The sequence below is a fragment of the Callithrix jacchus genome, chromosome 4, assembly GCF_049354715.1.
Source record: "Callithrix jacchus isolate 240 chromosome 4, calJac240_pri, whole genome shotgun sequence".
Taxonomy (NCBI): Eukaryota; Metazoa; Chordata; class Mammalia; order Primates; family Cebidae; genus Callithrix; species Callithrix jacchus.
The window spans coordinates 149,802,838-149,818,786 of NC_133505.1; the positions used below are offsets into that span (position 1 = coordinate 149,802,838).

Here is a 15,949-nt window from a genome sequence, read left to right on the forward strand (position 1 = left end):
ATGGGAGAAAATTTTAGCAATCTATCAATTTGACAAAGGGCTAATGTCCAGAATCTACAAGGAATTTCAACAAATTTACAAGAAAAAACAAACAACCCCATGAAAAAGTGGGTAAAGGATATGAACAGACATTTCTCTAAAGAAGATATTTATGTGGCCAACAAACATATGGAAGAAAGCTCATCATCATTGGTCATTAGAGAAATGCAAATCAAAAACTCAATGAGATACCATCTCATGCCAGTTAGAATGGTGATCATTAAAAAGCCAGGAAACCACAGGGAAGGCGGTACTACACACTGGGGTCTACTGGGGGGAATAGGGGAGTGACAGTGGGGAGGGGGAGCTGGGGAGGGATAGCCTGGGGAGAAATGCCAAATGTGGGTGACGGGGAGGAAGGCAGCAAAACACACTGCCATGTGTGTACCTATGTAACTATCTTGCATGTTCTGCACATGTACCCCAAAACCTAAAATGCAATAAAAAAAATAAAAAAATTAAAATTAAAAAAAAGCCAGGAAACAACAGATGCTGGAGAGTATGTGGAGAAATAGGAATGCTTTTACACTGTTGGTGGGAGTGTACATTAGTTCAACCATTGTGGAAGACAGCGTGGTGATTTTTCAAGGATCTAGAACTAGAAATATCATTTGACCCAGCAATGCCATTACTGGGTATATATCCAAAGGATTATAAATTATTCTACTATAAAGACACATGCACACACGTATGTTTATTGCAGCACTATTCACAATAGCAAAAACTTGGAACCAACCCAAATGCCCATCAATAATAGACTGAATAAAGAAAATGTGGCATATAGATACCACGGAATACTATGCAGCTATAAAAAAGAATGAGTTCATATCCTTTGAAGGGACATGGATGAAGCTGGAAACCATCATCCTAAGCAAACTAACACAGGAACAGAAAACCAAACCTTGCATGTTCTCACTCATAAGTGGGAGTTGAACAATTAGAACACATGGACACAGGGAGGGGAACATCACACATCGAGGCCTGTAGGGGTGTAGGAGGAAAGGGGAGGGAGAGTATTGGGACAAATACCTAATGCATGTGGGGCTTAAAACCTAGACAATGGGTTGATGGGTGCAGCAAACCACCATGGCACATGTATACCTATGTAACAAACCTGCATGTTCTGCACATGTATATCCAAGAACTTAAAGTATAATAAATAAATGTTTTTGAAAACTGCACAATTTTATTCTCTCATAGTGCTGGAGGTCAGTGTTCGAAATCGAGGTGCTGGCAGGGTTGGTTCCTCCTAGAGGCTCTGAGGAGAATTCAGTCCATGCACCTCTCCTAGCTTCTGATGGCTGCTGGTCATTCTTGGTATTTCTTGGCTTGTAGATGCATCTCTCTAATCTGCCTCTGTCTTCATGTCACCTCTTTGTGTCCTCTCTGCTTTTCTCTTGTAATGACACTTGTCATTGAATATAGGGTTCATCATAATCCAGTATGCTCTCATCGAGTGATCTTTAACTTAATTGTATCTGCAAAGACACTTTTTGCAAGTAAGTCACATTCACAGGTTCTCAGGGGGCATATCTTTTGTGGGGCACCATTCATCACAGGGCAGATATTCAGTGAAATGTTCCAGTGGAAAAATGTTTGAAGGGTGTGATTTCAGAAATTTTTTTCATGTACTTTTAAAACAAATTAACATGCATTATTTCCCCAAAACCAATTGGATGAAAAAAATTGTTAGTTTGCTGAAGTGTAAGTAATTGACATTTTTAAGTGCCATTGATAGAACTATAGATTGGTAGGGCCTTTCAGATAGCAAATTGGCAGTTCAATTTCCAAGAATTTATACTACAGAAGTATGTGTGTTTTTACACAAAGATATATGCCCAACTATGCCCATTATAGCATTGTTTGTGATAGCAAAAATATAAAAAAAACTAAAGTATTTTTGTGTCTGTTTCCTCTGGAAGTTGTTTCCTTATGGACCTAGAGCAAAAGTAGACATACAATTCTAAAATGTCATTAAATATTAGAGAGGGAGAGAGATTTTTGTATATTGACAAATATAAAAAGCCATAATATATTGCTAAATAAAAACAGCAAGTTAAAAACAGTATTTATAGTGTGATCCCATTTTACAATCTATATTTTTATACACTGAGGAAAAAAACCCAAAAGGATGTATGCAGCAATTATCTTTGAGTGATGGGACTACAGAACTTTCACTTCCTGCTTTATACATTTCTAGACTGTAGGAATATTTCACAATGAGCAGCTATCATTTCTAAGGGAGAAAACAATGAAGATTTTTTTTTTTTTTTAAGGAAAGGCAAATCCTACAGAGAGTGGCATTGTTCCAGGGCTGGATCTTGGGCTAAGCTTTAGACTCCGCTGCAGAGCAGTGGACAGGACCTCCCTCAGCTGGGCTTGTGAATAGCATGATTGACACTTTCTGCTTGGCCTGGGCTTTCATGCATCTGGCCTGGCTCAGCTGGGAACTCCCTTGAAATTTCCACAAAGATGCCTCTCCATCATGTGTACAGTATTGACCATTTTTTCATTTTCTGTAGAGCCAGAGAGCCAAGAATGCCATTAGCTATGGAGGACTTAAGCACAATCAGCTCATACTTTTCAGCTGTATGACTCTGAGTGTTATTTAACCTCCCTAGCCTGCCTACCTCAAGGGCTGATTTTAGAGCTGAAGTTAAAAAAATACGTAAAATTCTTTCGTGGACACTGCAACATAGTAGGTACATATAAATATCAATTCACACCCATCACCTCTTCTACCACCTTCTTTCTCCTTGACCGCATTCCTGGGCAGGTGGGTAATCTTCACAGCAGTGGCTCTCAATGAGGGCTCTATCATCCCCTTGGCAGCAGTTTTAAAATGGGGAAGAGCACATGTTTTGGATGTCACCATGATAAGGAAGCTACTGCCTTTGACTAGATCTTTGGCAGGTTCCAGGAATGCCAAATGTCCTGCAATACATGAGACCGTTCCAGACGATAAAGAATTGTCTTGTATCCCACATAACTTTTCATTGCCCCAAAAGATACCTGTATAAGTTAAAAACCTGTTTATATTATTTGAGCCTGGAAGCTGATTTCCTTTTACATAACTACATTGCATTTCCCAAAGAGAAAATTATATTTGTTTTGTTTTGATTTTACCACTTTTTTGAAAATCACTTTCTGATAGCAACACCACTTATTCAATTTATGTCTCCAAATAAAACACACTTCTTGTATCAAAATATCCCATTGTATCCCATGAATATGTACAATTAATATGTGTCAATTAAAAATAAAAATTAAAAAATTCTCACTTTTAACCATCTACCTCTGTAGCTGTCACAAGTTGGTTTGGTGCATAGGCGCAATCACCTGACAATAATCTTATATCCTCTGGGATACTAATTCTTAAACATTTATATAATGAAATCCATACTAATCTATCATAAATTACTTTGCTCTTATTTCTCTTTATACTAGTTTGTGCATTATATTGATTTTTTTTGAAATGATGTCTAGGTAGATTATATTATCCATCACTTTTATTTCAGAATCATAAAGGAAGCATTACAAACTATTTTTTACAAAAAAGAGAACTTGATAAGATTGAGGACTATTCTAGAAGATCATAAAGCTTTTCAACTGCAGCAAAACCCCTAGGCGGGGAATGTATTAGTTCGTTTTTATGCTGCTGATAAAGACAGACCTGAAATTGGGAACAAAAAGAGGTTTCCACATGGCTGGAGAGACCTCAGAATCATGGCGGGAGACCAAAGGTACTTCTTCCTTGATGGTGGCAAGAGAAGAATGAAAGAAGCAAAAGCCTCCTGATAAACTCCTCAGATCTTGTGAAACTTATTCACTATCTCAACAATAGCATGGGAAAGACCAGCCCCCAAGATTCAACTATCTCCCTCTGGGTCCCTTCCACAACACGTGAGAATTCTGGGAGATAGAATTCAAGTCAAGATTTGGTGAGGACACAGCTAAACTATATCAAGGAACATCTCTCCTGTAAAGTAGAGTGGGTTCAAAAATTGCATGCTTTCAATTGTAGAATAGTGACGTTGGCAAAAATTCCAGCATCTCCTGATCCTAGGTTCAAGATAACAGCCAACACCTGTCCCTTTAGAGCCAGAATCAGGGAGGCAACAGGGTCCAGGATGATTCTTATGAGGTCCTTAGTTCAGAAGGAGAAATCAGATAATCAGGCCATCATTTTAGTTGCCAAACCAGAAGGTGAGCGACGATGCATCATGAGCCTGTAGAAGTGATGGTCAAGAAGCCCATGCAAGTCCATTGAGAAGGGGAAGCGGTGGGGACCATTTTGCTGGTCATGGACGAGATAGTAAGTTGGACAAGGAGTAAGGTAAAGAATGTGGAACAGGTTCAGCCTCAGCATCATTTTAATATGTGGGTTGGACTCCTAAATCTGTGTGCTTCTACCAAACACTGAATACCTGTTGCATGATTTCTTAAAGGTGCCATCCAGCATCTGAAAAATAAGGAATGAAGACATCTGATTTCCTCAAGTTTCTTTGCTAGTGGGCCAGCAGATCGATGAAAAATATTGCAAATTGCCAACAAATAAATCACTATTTGTATTTTGGAATACTTCATGTTACTTTTATTTTAGTTTATATTTCTAGTGCTGGAAAATATTTTTTAACAGATTAACAGAGAACAGCAACGTAGGATGAGCTATGGTAACGGCAGTCTAGTTTCGACAGTTTTCCAAATTATGAGGAAGTGAATGACTGCCAATACCTCCTCATGGGCTCCAGACTACGGAGAGTTTGCAGAAGTAAAATGACAACAACAGAGGCAAAAATATGGGTAGATCATTTGAAAACATTGTTTTATAGTCTAGTTTATTTCAAATCAAAACAAAATTGAAAGCAAGAATTGCTCAGGATAATGTGCAAACTGGATGCACTGTACCCAAAGAATAAATCACTATTCTATTAGAGCGAGGAACTATATTTGGAAAAGAGTGGTATTAAAAATAATCCTCAGAAAGAAAGTCAGAAAGGAATCAGAAAGACATTTTACACAGATCAAAAGTGAAGGTTTATCAAAGACAGAAGTCCTAAGACAGTGTATAAGTGTTCTAAAATATTTAGTCTAAGACACATGTAGACAACCTCCTACATCAGGAGTATCCACCCTGTCACTCACCAGACCTGTCATCTTAAGAAATATACAAATTAGATTGGTGCAAAAGTAATTGCTGTTCATTAGTAGAAATACCTAATGTAGATATCAGGTTGATGGGTGCAGCAAACCACCATGGCACGTGTATACCTAAGTAATGTGCACATTCTGCACATGTATCCCAACACTTAAAGTATAATTTTAAAGAAGGAGTAATTGCTGTTTTGCTATTACTTTTAAAATATGTAGCATATATTTATATTTATCTATATTTAATATGTATTCATATATACATACTCATATATGATAGCTATAGATAAAGGTAGAAAAGAGTTAGATCCCCTTATTTGCATAAATTTAAATCTTGCTACATGTATTTTTAAAATTAAATTAAATTAAATCTTTCCAACCTAGGCTATGTTAAGATGTAACTGGTATACAGGACAGGCACAGCCCAGCCCTCACAAAGATAAGTGAGTGAGGGAGTCAGGCTGCTAAATGAGCAATAATCACACAGACTCGTGCTGGAGCAGTGTGTGAGCTGCCAGAGAATCTTAGAAGGACACTTGTTTTACTCCTGGATAGTCAGAGGGACCTTCCCAGCGGAAATGATGTCTAAACTGAGATCCAAAGAATGAGTTGGAATTTGCTGGAGAATGAGGGTGGCAGAGGGACAGGAAGATTATGTCCCACAGAGGCAACAACCAACAACATTTAGAAAGGCCAGGAGAGGGTAAGGACTCTTCAAAGAGACAGAGGTTCAATGTGACAAGATCAGTGGAGTGGAGTGGAGTGGTGTGGAGTGGAATGGAGTGGAAGCTACCGTGGTAAGTAGGAACCAGACCATAACAAGGCTTCTTAAGGGTTTGTGCATCCTAAAAGCAATAGCAAGACTTTAAAGGGCTTGATCAGGGAAGCAACATAAGCAGGTGGAATATCATTCTGGCTACAGTGTGGAGAATGAATTTAAAGAAAACTGACAAATATTTTGTCATATATTGTTAATATATTGTCATATATTGTTAATATATTCATCTATCTGTTCAATTATTATAAGTCACTCACCTACATTTTCCTATTTTCTAAATCCTACATCTTTTTTTTTTTTTTTTTTTTTTTTTTGAGACGGAGTTTCGCTCTTGTTACCCAGGCTGGAGTGCAATGGCGCGATCTCGGCTCACCGCAACCTCCGCCTCCTGGGTTCAGGCAATTCTCCTGCCTCAGCCTCCCGAGTAGCTGGGATTACAGGCACGCGCCACCATGCCCAGCTAATTTTTTGTATTTTAGTAGAGACGGGGTTTCACCATGTTGACCAGGTTGGTCTCGATCTCTCGACCTCGTGATCCACCCGCCTCGGCCTCCCAAAGTGCTGGGATTGCAGGCTTGAGCCACCGCGCCCGGCCTAAATCCTACATCTTAACCGGCCAAGGTGAACCCAACATATCACTCTCCTATAAGCATTTTTAAAAGATATGCTATTATGTCCTGATTAGCATACTAGGAAAGAATAAAACAAGAACTATAGATAATAAAGCAAGATTTTAATCGATGGAGACTCTTAAAGCAATGAGAAAATAATTTTAAGTGCAAGATAAAAATGTTAGCTCACCTGATAGAGCTAGAGCCTTAAAGAATCTTGTACCTATACTACAGGTAACAAATAATTGTAATTCAAAGTAATAAGACCCCGTTTTTAAAGGAATCCTGGGAAGGCTTCATGGAGGAGGTAGAATTTTGTCTGGATTGTTTTTAAAGGATAGGTAAGAGTTTAAGAAACTGAGAATAGGAAGTAGGGTGGGAGGATCCTCTTGAAAAAGGGTTGGGGGAAGACACCATAAAGTGTAAGTTTTGTTCGGCTCTGGGGTCACCCTAGTGACAACTGTAGGACCCTGACTGCCACCATTCATGGCCTCTGGAGGAGAACAATCAATTTTGGGAGCAGGAAGGACTTCCAGCTCTGCTCTAGGAAATCTAAGCTCACTGTGACAAGTGGCATAGATTAAAGTCTTGCAGGACTAGTGGCAGGGAGACCAACCTGGCTTAAACAGTGCAAACACGATGTGAAAAAGGCATCAACTTGGTGGCTCTATGAATATTGGAAGGAAAGGGTTTAGAGAGAATGTGAAATGAGGGAAACTACGAGGTGGGTGAGAAAGAAGAAGCCCTTCTAAACACTCGGGAATGCTAGTTAAAAATGGGCCAGTTAGCCTCATCCCCATGCAGAAACTATGGGGATCATGCCAAACCAATGGAAACGTCAGCATAAGTATTTGCATCTATTAGGAATATGAGTACTAAGTTACCAGCCCTTGTAACAAACACAATGAGGAGCATGGAAGCCATTAGACAGGTTCTTCGGAAAGGGCCCGTGAGAAACATTTGCCTTGAATACTTAGCTTTGGTGCTGTTAAAAAGCAGAGATAGGCAAGGAATGGGGCTCACGCCTGTAATTCCAGCACTTGGGGAGGCCAAGGCAGGAGGATCATGAGGTCAAGAGATCGAGACCATCCTGCCCAACATGGTGAAACGCCATCTCTACAAAAATACAAAAATTAGCTTGGCATGGTGGTACATGCCTGTAGCCCCAGCTATTCGGGAGGCTGAGGCAAGACAGCCACTTGAACCCAGGAGGCAGAGGTTGCAGTGAGCCAAGATAGCGTCAATGCACTCCAGCCTGGCAACAGAGCGAGATTCCATCTCAAAAAACAAAACAAAACACACACAAAAAAACAGAGCTAGATGCTGCATGCATGGTTCCCACCTGTAATCCTAGCACTTTGGGGGTGGATCCCCAGCACCCGCCAAGGCGGGTGGATCACTTGAGGTCAAGAGTTCAAGACCAGCCTGGCCAACATAGTGAAACCATGTCTCTACTAATAATACAAAAATTAGCTGGGTGTGGTGGCACCCGCCTGTAATCCTAGCTACTTGGGAGGCTGAGACAGGAGAATTACTTGAACCCAGGAGGTGAAAGTTGCAGACTTGCACTGAGCTGAGATCGGGCCACTGTACTCTAGCCTTGGCAACAGAGTGAGACTCTGGAAAAAAAAAAAAAAAAGCAGAACTAGAAAGCAAAATTATTGTCATTTGGCCAGGGACTTGTTTGTATGCAGTAATGCCAACAGTCTTAATGGTTTTAAATAGCTCTGAACAACTGTCTGATTTTAAGAAAAGGTAATGAATACATTTGTGTCTTGATGTAAATTAGCACACAGAGCCACAGACAAAGTTGTTTTCTTCACTTTCTCCTCTATGGTTTCTAATAATTCTGCACGTGGTTCCCTACCTGTTACCACTGGCCAATGGAAAGCCAAAGTAATGTGTCCATTACAGGATTCTCTTCTACATACCTAGAAGCCTTTCTGCAAGAAGAGTATTCAGAGAAAAATAAAGAAGAAGAAGATCCTGGTACTTTACTGGCTGGGAAGCCTTGAAACTTGGTTTCAGCACTAACCTTAAGAAACTGGCAATTGAGAGGCAAGTTTCTGAACAAGGTAATAATAATGAAATGGCATTTTAATATTCAAGTATAGTTACTATTATAAGGTAAATGAGGGGAGAGAATGACGAGAAGGATTTACAGGAGGCTCCAAGAGGAAGACGTCATTGTGAATAAAATGGAAAATGGGTGGAGTTTGAGTTGTTTTAGTGCCCAGAAAAAGGGAAAATAAATGGTTACAAAAGATGTTTTAGGTAAACAGACACCTTAATGTGAAGCTGGGCCATGTAGGGGAATGCAGGGCTGGGATGAGAGTGTGAAGACATGGGTGCTATCACAGAAGAGCGGAATAGCGTTACTCCAGGTAATTATCATCCACACCAGTACGGGTAGATAACATTTAGAGATGAAAGGTGACTGTATTTAACCAGACGAAATCACTGTTAATTTCAAATGGATAGCCAATTTGAGGAGAGTCTAAAGAGAGGGGAAATATTAATAGAAAGCAAAAGGATAATGGGAGATGACAAGGGTGTGGGATTTGAAGGAAGAAAGAAACAAAACATGGCTGGATCTCAGAAGACAGTGAAGTATGTAGATAAAGGATAAATCCGATTTCGAAACCTTGGGCAAAGCCCAGAATAGCTCTGGTGGTTTAACACCCAGTGCTTTTTATTGCTTTATGAAATAGAAATTGTGAAGCCTTAAGATTATTTTGTGCGTAGCATAACGTAGGGGGAGTCACCTCAGCCCACAGTGCCTCTGTCTTGTTAGATGTTGCCCCATCCATGAGAAGGACAAAGAGGTGCCATAAATGCAGGGGAGGCGGAGAGACCCAGAGAGGAAAGGCAGGGCAGGAAAGATGAACTTAGTCATGGGAACAGTGAGGAAAAAGTGTGGGGAGGGAGTAAACATTCATTTCCTAATACGAACCAGATGCTTTAAATATATTATCTCATTCAACCTTCACCACAGCGCTGAGGAGCAGATAGACGATTGAAGAAACAGGAGGTTGAGGAACTTGCCCAAGAACACAGAACTGCATTGAGGCTGAGACTTCATTCAGAACCTAATATCACAACATGCTGCTCCTCGAGATGGGAAAAATAGCATTTGTAGGCTACAAGAAGCAAGAGGTTGAAAACTGAAGATGAAAGTTATTACATAGAAAAAAAAATCTTTGACATGGAATGTTGAAAATGTACTAAGCAACTCATGTCCAACGTCAAGGGTGTTACTGGACTGTTTCGGGAAATGCCCTGGCCTATTAAGATAGCTATTTAAGAAAAGCTAATTTTTACACATGGAATGATTGGAAGAAACTTCTATAATCAACCGAGACATCGGATGAAAACTGTAAATAATGAGGAGAATGTCATCTTTCCTCTGGCATAAAAATATTGCCAGATTGTGGCGACAGTTCAAAAATGTTATGAAGGAGACCCCCACTGGAGAAGAGTCAGCCTTCCTTTCCCTTCCCCCAGCTCCTTCTCTCAGCCAGCCCTTTCTCAGCCACTCTGATTTCCGGAAATAAAAACAGCAGGAAATTTAGTGTTCGCTCTTGGCATCACTTCCTCTCTTTCCAAGCCACCCCCCGACATTTCCCATTCAATCTATCTATTATACTATGTATACCCATCACATGTCCTCGAGAAAGGCTTTCAAATTAAACAAGTACTATCTGTTTTGATGAAAGTATCTCCTTCAAAAGTTATCTTCTTAAATGTCATTACCTTAAGTCTACATAGGATAAATAAATTAATAAAATGCAAAATGTCTCTTCCCTGGACAAAAAAATTCTGAAAATTGTTTATTTCATGAGAAATGCATGACAGATGGTATGAGTAGTGGTGAGGCATTCAAAACAGAACAAAGTTTCCTACTGTTCTGTCAGATGTTTCCACTCTCTGTTCCATCCATTAAATGCTGACTTATTTTTCTTCCACAAATTCAGTTTGGCTTCTAAAAAAATAAATAATGCTTTGGGTATTCATTTAAGATTTTCTTATACTATTACTGGAAACCTCAATCTGAAATGTAACCCTCACACCACAGAGATTAAGTGGCTGGAAGTATCTACAGTAACTTCCAACACGTGGGAAATGATGGTCATTGTTCAAGGAGTGTTCAATTACCTTTGATCACTAAGATTATTCAGTTGGATGCGTAGACTGGTACGTAAGTAATATTTAAATATTTCATGGGCCACGCATGGTGGCTCATACCTGCAATCCTACTACTTTGGGAGGCCAAGGTGGGCACCTCACTTGAGCTCAGAAGTTCAAGAGCAGCCTGGCCAACATGGTAAAACCCTGTCTTTACAAAAACCACAAAAATTAGCCAGGCATGGTCATTTTTTTTTTCACATTAAATCTCTTTAATACCATATAAATATCCTAGTCATTTAAATAAGGCAAGGAAAACAAAGGTATTCAGATTGGAAAAAAATAAATAAATTGGTCACTCTTCAAGCATCATACAATTGTGAATGTACAAATTCAAACAAAAATGTACAAGCAAATTATTATAATTAGTAAGTTTTATGAGGTTGCTGGATACAAGGAAATACAAAAATTTTTTCATATACCAACTACAAACAAAATAATGTTTTAATATGCCAATTGTAATAGCATTTAAAAGAATCAAAAGGGACAAGCTGACTTCTATAGGTTCAATGTAATCTCGGTCAATATATCAACAAATTTTTATTATATAAAGTGACAAGCTGACTTGAAAAAAATCACATGGAAAATGTGTAAGAAAATGTTAAGAACTAAGGATAGCCAAGAAAATCTGGCAACATGGTGGGATTACATGGCGCCTGTAATCTCAGCTACTCGGGAGGCTGAGGCTCGAGAATCACTTGAACAAGGGTGAGGTTTCGGTAAGCAGAAATGGAGCCACTGCACTCCAGCCTGGGCAACAGAGTGAGACTCTGTCTCAAATAAATAAATAAGTTAGTTAGTTTCATGAAAGAAGATTACTGTTAAAATCTGAAATGTTCAATTGGTCAGTAATGGGTTTGCTAAAACAATACCCATATTGCCTCAAGGATGGTTCCACGAAGCTTGTCTAACCCACAACCCATGGGCCTCATGTGGCCCAAGACAGCTTTAAATGCAGCCCAACATGAACGCTTTGTAAACTTTCTTAAAACATTATGAGATGTTTTTGCAATTATTGTTATTATTTTTAGCTCATAAGCTATTGTTAGTATTAGTATATTTTATGTGTGGCCCAAGACAATCCTTCTTCTTCCAATGTGGCTCAGAGAAGCCAAAAGACTGGATACCCCTGTTTAGGCTATATTTTGGTAAACAATGAATAGTATTCTCATAGAAGCCCACAATACTTTATGACTGAGAACTGATAAGTGCACGAAATTGAAGCATTCACATGTCCTCGTGCATGACATGCGTGCATGCACACAACTTTCAACAAAACATAATTAAATACGGTCATGTGTGAACTTTGCCAACTCCTGCATGACCCAGATGCTCCATACCTACTACATACTTCTTTCTCATGCGGTTTGTTTTGTTCACTTTCCCTTTCTGGGTCTTTTGAATAAAAAATTTGGATCTAAAGGAACAATGAGCTTCTAGAAGAAAACTTGTAGAGATGTGGATGATAAAGTTTTCAATGGCATTCCAGATGACAAGTGGATCATATTTTTATTCTTCCTGCTGAATCAGATCCTCTACAGAATTGAGCAATTCCATTCAGCATATGCTGATTTATGATAGAAACTGAGATTGATATCTCTATTAAAAAGACTGTAATCTCTAAAAAGAAAAGAATTAGACAAGATATTTTTTAAAAAGATCCTAATTAAAAGCAAAAAAAATTTCAGCAAAAAACCATATCTGCTGAAAATTGGAAGAATATTTTCACGGTTATTCTGGAAACAAATTGACGCTACTTGGCAACCTTCACAAAATGAAAAGTACTGCAGTCTCTCCTGCCAGTTTTCTTGTGTGCAATTGACCACTGCTAGATGAGAAACAAACCCTAAACTCCATTGCTTTAATTATTTGTCTGATTGACTAGCAAACCAATATTAAAAATTATTTTATTTTTATAGAGGAGATTTGCAAAGTGGGTTGCCATCTGTAATTGTTTTTTTTTAAAAAAAAAACACAGCATTCAGTAGCATAGTTGGCTAAAATGTTGTTGTTGATAGAATTCTAACGGTAATTACCAGCTGAAAAGAAACTAGAATATTGAATCTCAGTGATTTAAAGCAGGATTTTTAAAGTGACAGCAAAATTATTGTGCTACACAGACTTGCCTTCTAGGTTTTCTTCAGAATTCAAATCTGTGACATGCACAGTTTAGTACTTAAGCTTTAAAAGATGTAACTGTTAATTTTCACAGGGGATTGCTGGGGAGAGGGTTTGGGAGGAGTGGGCATACAGGGATTCTCTGTAATGTCCTTACAACTTCCCTGAAAATCTAAAATAACATTTTTAATATAAGGATTATGGTTATTTAGAGGAGGAAGATCTGGAAGAGGAAAAGAGCTTAGGGAAAACTCCATGGAGCAAGCCCTGTTTGTATTGGATGGGCAAAATTAATATATAAATAAATGTGTAATAGTTACCCATTAACTGCCCGAAAGAGGAAGGGCATTCTAAGCCAGAGGTAAAAGCATTGAAAAAATACAAAGAGGTACAGTCCTGGCTAACCAGAAAATGTCAAACAGCTTTCACTTCATTAAGTGAAATTTAGAACCATTCCTCCATGAGAGCTAAGATTTAGGCCCAATCACCACAGCTAGGATTTTGTATCAAGTCCCCAAACTTCTTGTCAATTACACACTCAACTCTGTTCTCCCAGGGACTATCTCTCCCTGTCTAGTGGATCAAAATTTTTTCCTTGACCCATGATGGCAGACACATCACAGATTGATACAGCTACTTTGATCTTGCCATTCTGACATGAGAGTATTTTGGCATACCATTGACTGTGTTTTAATTCCAATTCATACGACGTTTAAACGAGGAGTCTCCCTTCCTTTCTCATGGATTCCTGAGCATTTTGCTGGAGGACCCTTAGTACTTACCACTTTCTGTCTTCACGTGTACCAATATCTGAAAAAACAGACAAGGCTGCAATGGAGAAGCACTCAGGGTCTAGAGTCGCTGCTTATGCCTGCCAGTTGTATAACGCATGACCATAGCCATCACAACTGGCTTTTCTCAACTGTTTCCTCATTCTTGTGATGATAGCACTTTAAGCACCAGGTTGCTGTAAGGATGTAATGAAGTGAAGTAAGGTAGTCGGGTGCCTGGAATAAAAGGAGTACTTATGCTTGCTATTATTCTTAAGAAAGAAGTTTCTTCTTAGGAAGAGAGAGTCTGTCTTATTTATCTTGGAATCCCCCCACAACCCAGCGCCTTATGCCTATTATGTTGCATTCTCTTATGAAAAGATGAACAACCCTTAGGAGATACCTTTCAATCATATTTGAGAATTGTACTGAATTGCTTGTCTTTCATGCATAGAAATTATAATGTTTTGTACTGCATCTTAGCATTAAAAGGCTCTCATTGTACACATTTTGCACGAAGAAACGGAAGATCCAAGGGGGCCATTTGCTTAAGGGTATGCAAGCTAGTTATTGGGCTTGTTACTCCTATTTCATGACAGCTCAGCCTCCCATCCTTAGCTTAGCTTTTTCCTTCACTCATATCTGTTTTCTCTGTTGCCCTATGACCAACCAACTCGCCATAAGAAAACTCCAGTCACATTTGATGAATAGAGGTAACACTGCCTAATGCTTTCATTCAGGACAAAACACATCTGCTTCTTCACTTTATGTGAAAATTGTACCTAGTTCGAAGAAGATATGATGTCACAATATGTGAAAAGCATGACAGTTCATGGTAAAGGAACATCAACATTCCCTAGTGCTTTCAATGCAAAATTGTGTGCTGCTGTGTTCCATTTCTGCAATTATATATATGCAAGCTTAATGGAACTGAGTTTCTTATTTGTAAAAAAGCCAGTATTTTTATTCTTTATTTATATATTTATTTGATTGTAAGTTGATGGATTATAGCTGTATATATTTATGGAGAACAAAGTGATATCATGATTTATGAGTACAATGTATAATAATTAAATAAAGCTAATATATTAAAATGTATGAATGTCTTCTATTGAATCATGACATGTATAATTGGTGTCCTGAAATTTTTAATTTCAAAATAATTGCTTTACTATAACTTCTTTCATAATTTGCCCACACATGCACTCCTCTGCTTGATCTTTTGTTTCTGCTATGACAAGGGCGAACTTTTTAAAATTACATGTCATCCACAAAGAATCCCTTCACACAATTGATCCTTGAAAAGCAGATACCTTCAAAAAAGTCAACTAAGTAAATTACTATGACATCAAAAGACAGAAGGAAATGCTTCCTACCCTAGTCCTTTCTTCACACACTTTTTTTCTTTATTTTTTATTTTTGGTTTCACAAACCTCTTTCTAAAAATATGCAGGTTTACCTGGACAATGCTTTATTCTATGATTTCTAGGAGAAATGCACAGGTCTGAAATTCCTTCTAATTTTATTCCAAAAATGAAATTCCAGGTCTTTCTAATAAGTTGTTTTATATGAATTCCCTCATTCATTAATTTTCCTGACTAAACTTTTATTATCTGACTAAAATGCATCAACTACAATATCATAATCTGAAAATAAATATGTGAATAAAAAATTTTCCCGCCATCATAACCCAGTAGTGATACAGGTTTAGAGTCATAAGATGATAAAGTGCTAGCTGCTGAAGAAGCACTAAGGAGAAAGAAACAAATGATATTTGAACAAACCAAGAAAAGACTCCCAGAAGAGCTCGGTCATAAAAGTTGTGTAGGTGCTGATCAGGTGAAGAGGGAGAGGATGGGCCTTCTAAGTGGCAGGAGATGAATGATAGGGCAGGGAGGTAAAAGAAGAGGCAAGGAAAAGTAAGATGTTGCCAGATACTAAAGGGTCTTTATCCCAATCACCTTGAGGAGATGGAGGATTTATAACATATTTTCAAATGACCCTTAAGGTCATAACTATCTGCATGCAATATATATTATTACCCTTTTTCTGGCACATAATAATATGTTGTTTAATCTGGCTGTTTTTATCTTTAGTGACTTTATTGATGTTCCAACTTTTACACACCCAAAAGTGGTCCAGAACCATTTCTTATTTAATTAATTCTTCTCTCCAAGTGCGTAGTGAGTACTCATAAAATACTACATGACTATAGGAAAGCACTCTCTTCTGTAAAGAGTTTTGTTATTGGGCAATCAACATATAGCACATATTTATGTTTATTTAATACCTCTTTG

General features: G+C 38.4%; 1 long non-coding RNA gene across 2 annotated transcripts in view; it reads right to left on the bottom strand.

Moving 5' to 3' along the window:
• Nucleotides 1-291: 291 nt before the first annotated feature.
• Nucleotides 292-15,949, bottom strand: part of LOC118152999 (uncharacterized) — a 53,752-nt gene continuing 38,094 nt past the window's right edge. For both annotated transcript variants that reach the window (XR_013534583.1, XR_004742120.3), the window contains 2 exons: nt 13,665-13,889; nt 292-1,517 (listed from right to left, as the gene is read on the bottom strand). This is a non-coding gene — a long non-coding RNA (uncharacterized LOC118152999). The remainder of the gene's footprint in view (nt 1,518-13,664; nt 13,890-15,949) is intronic.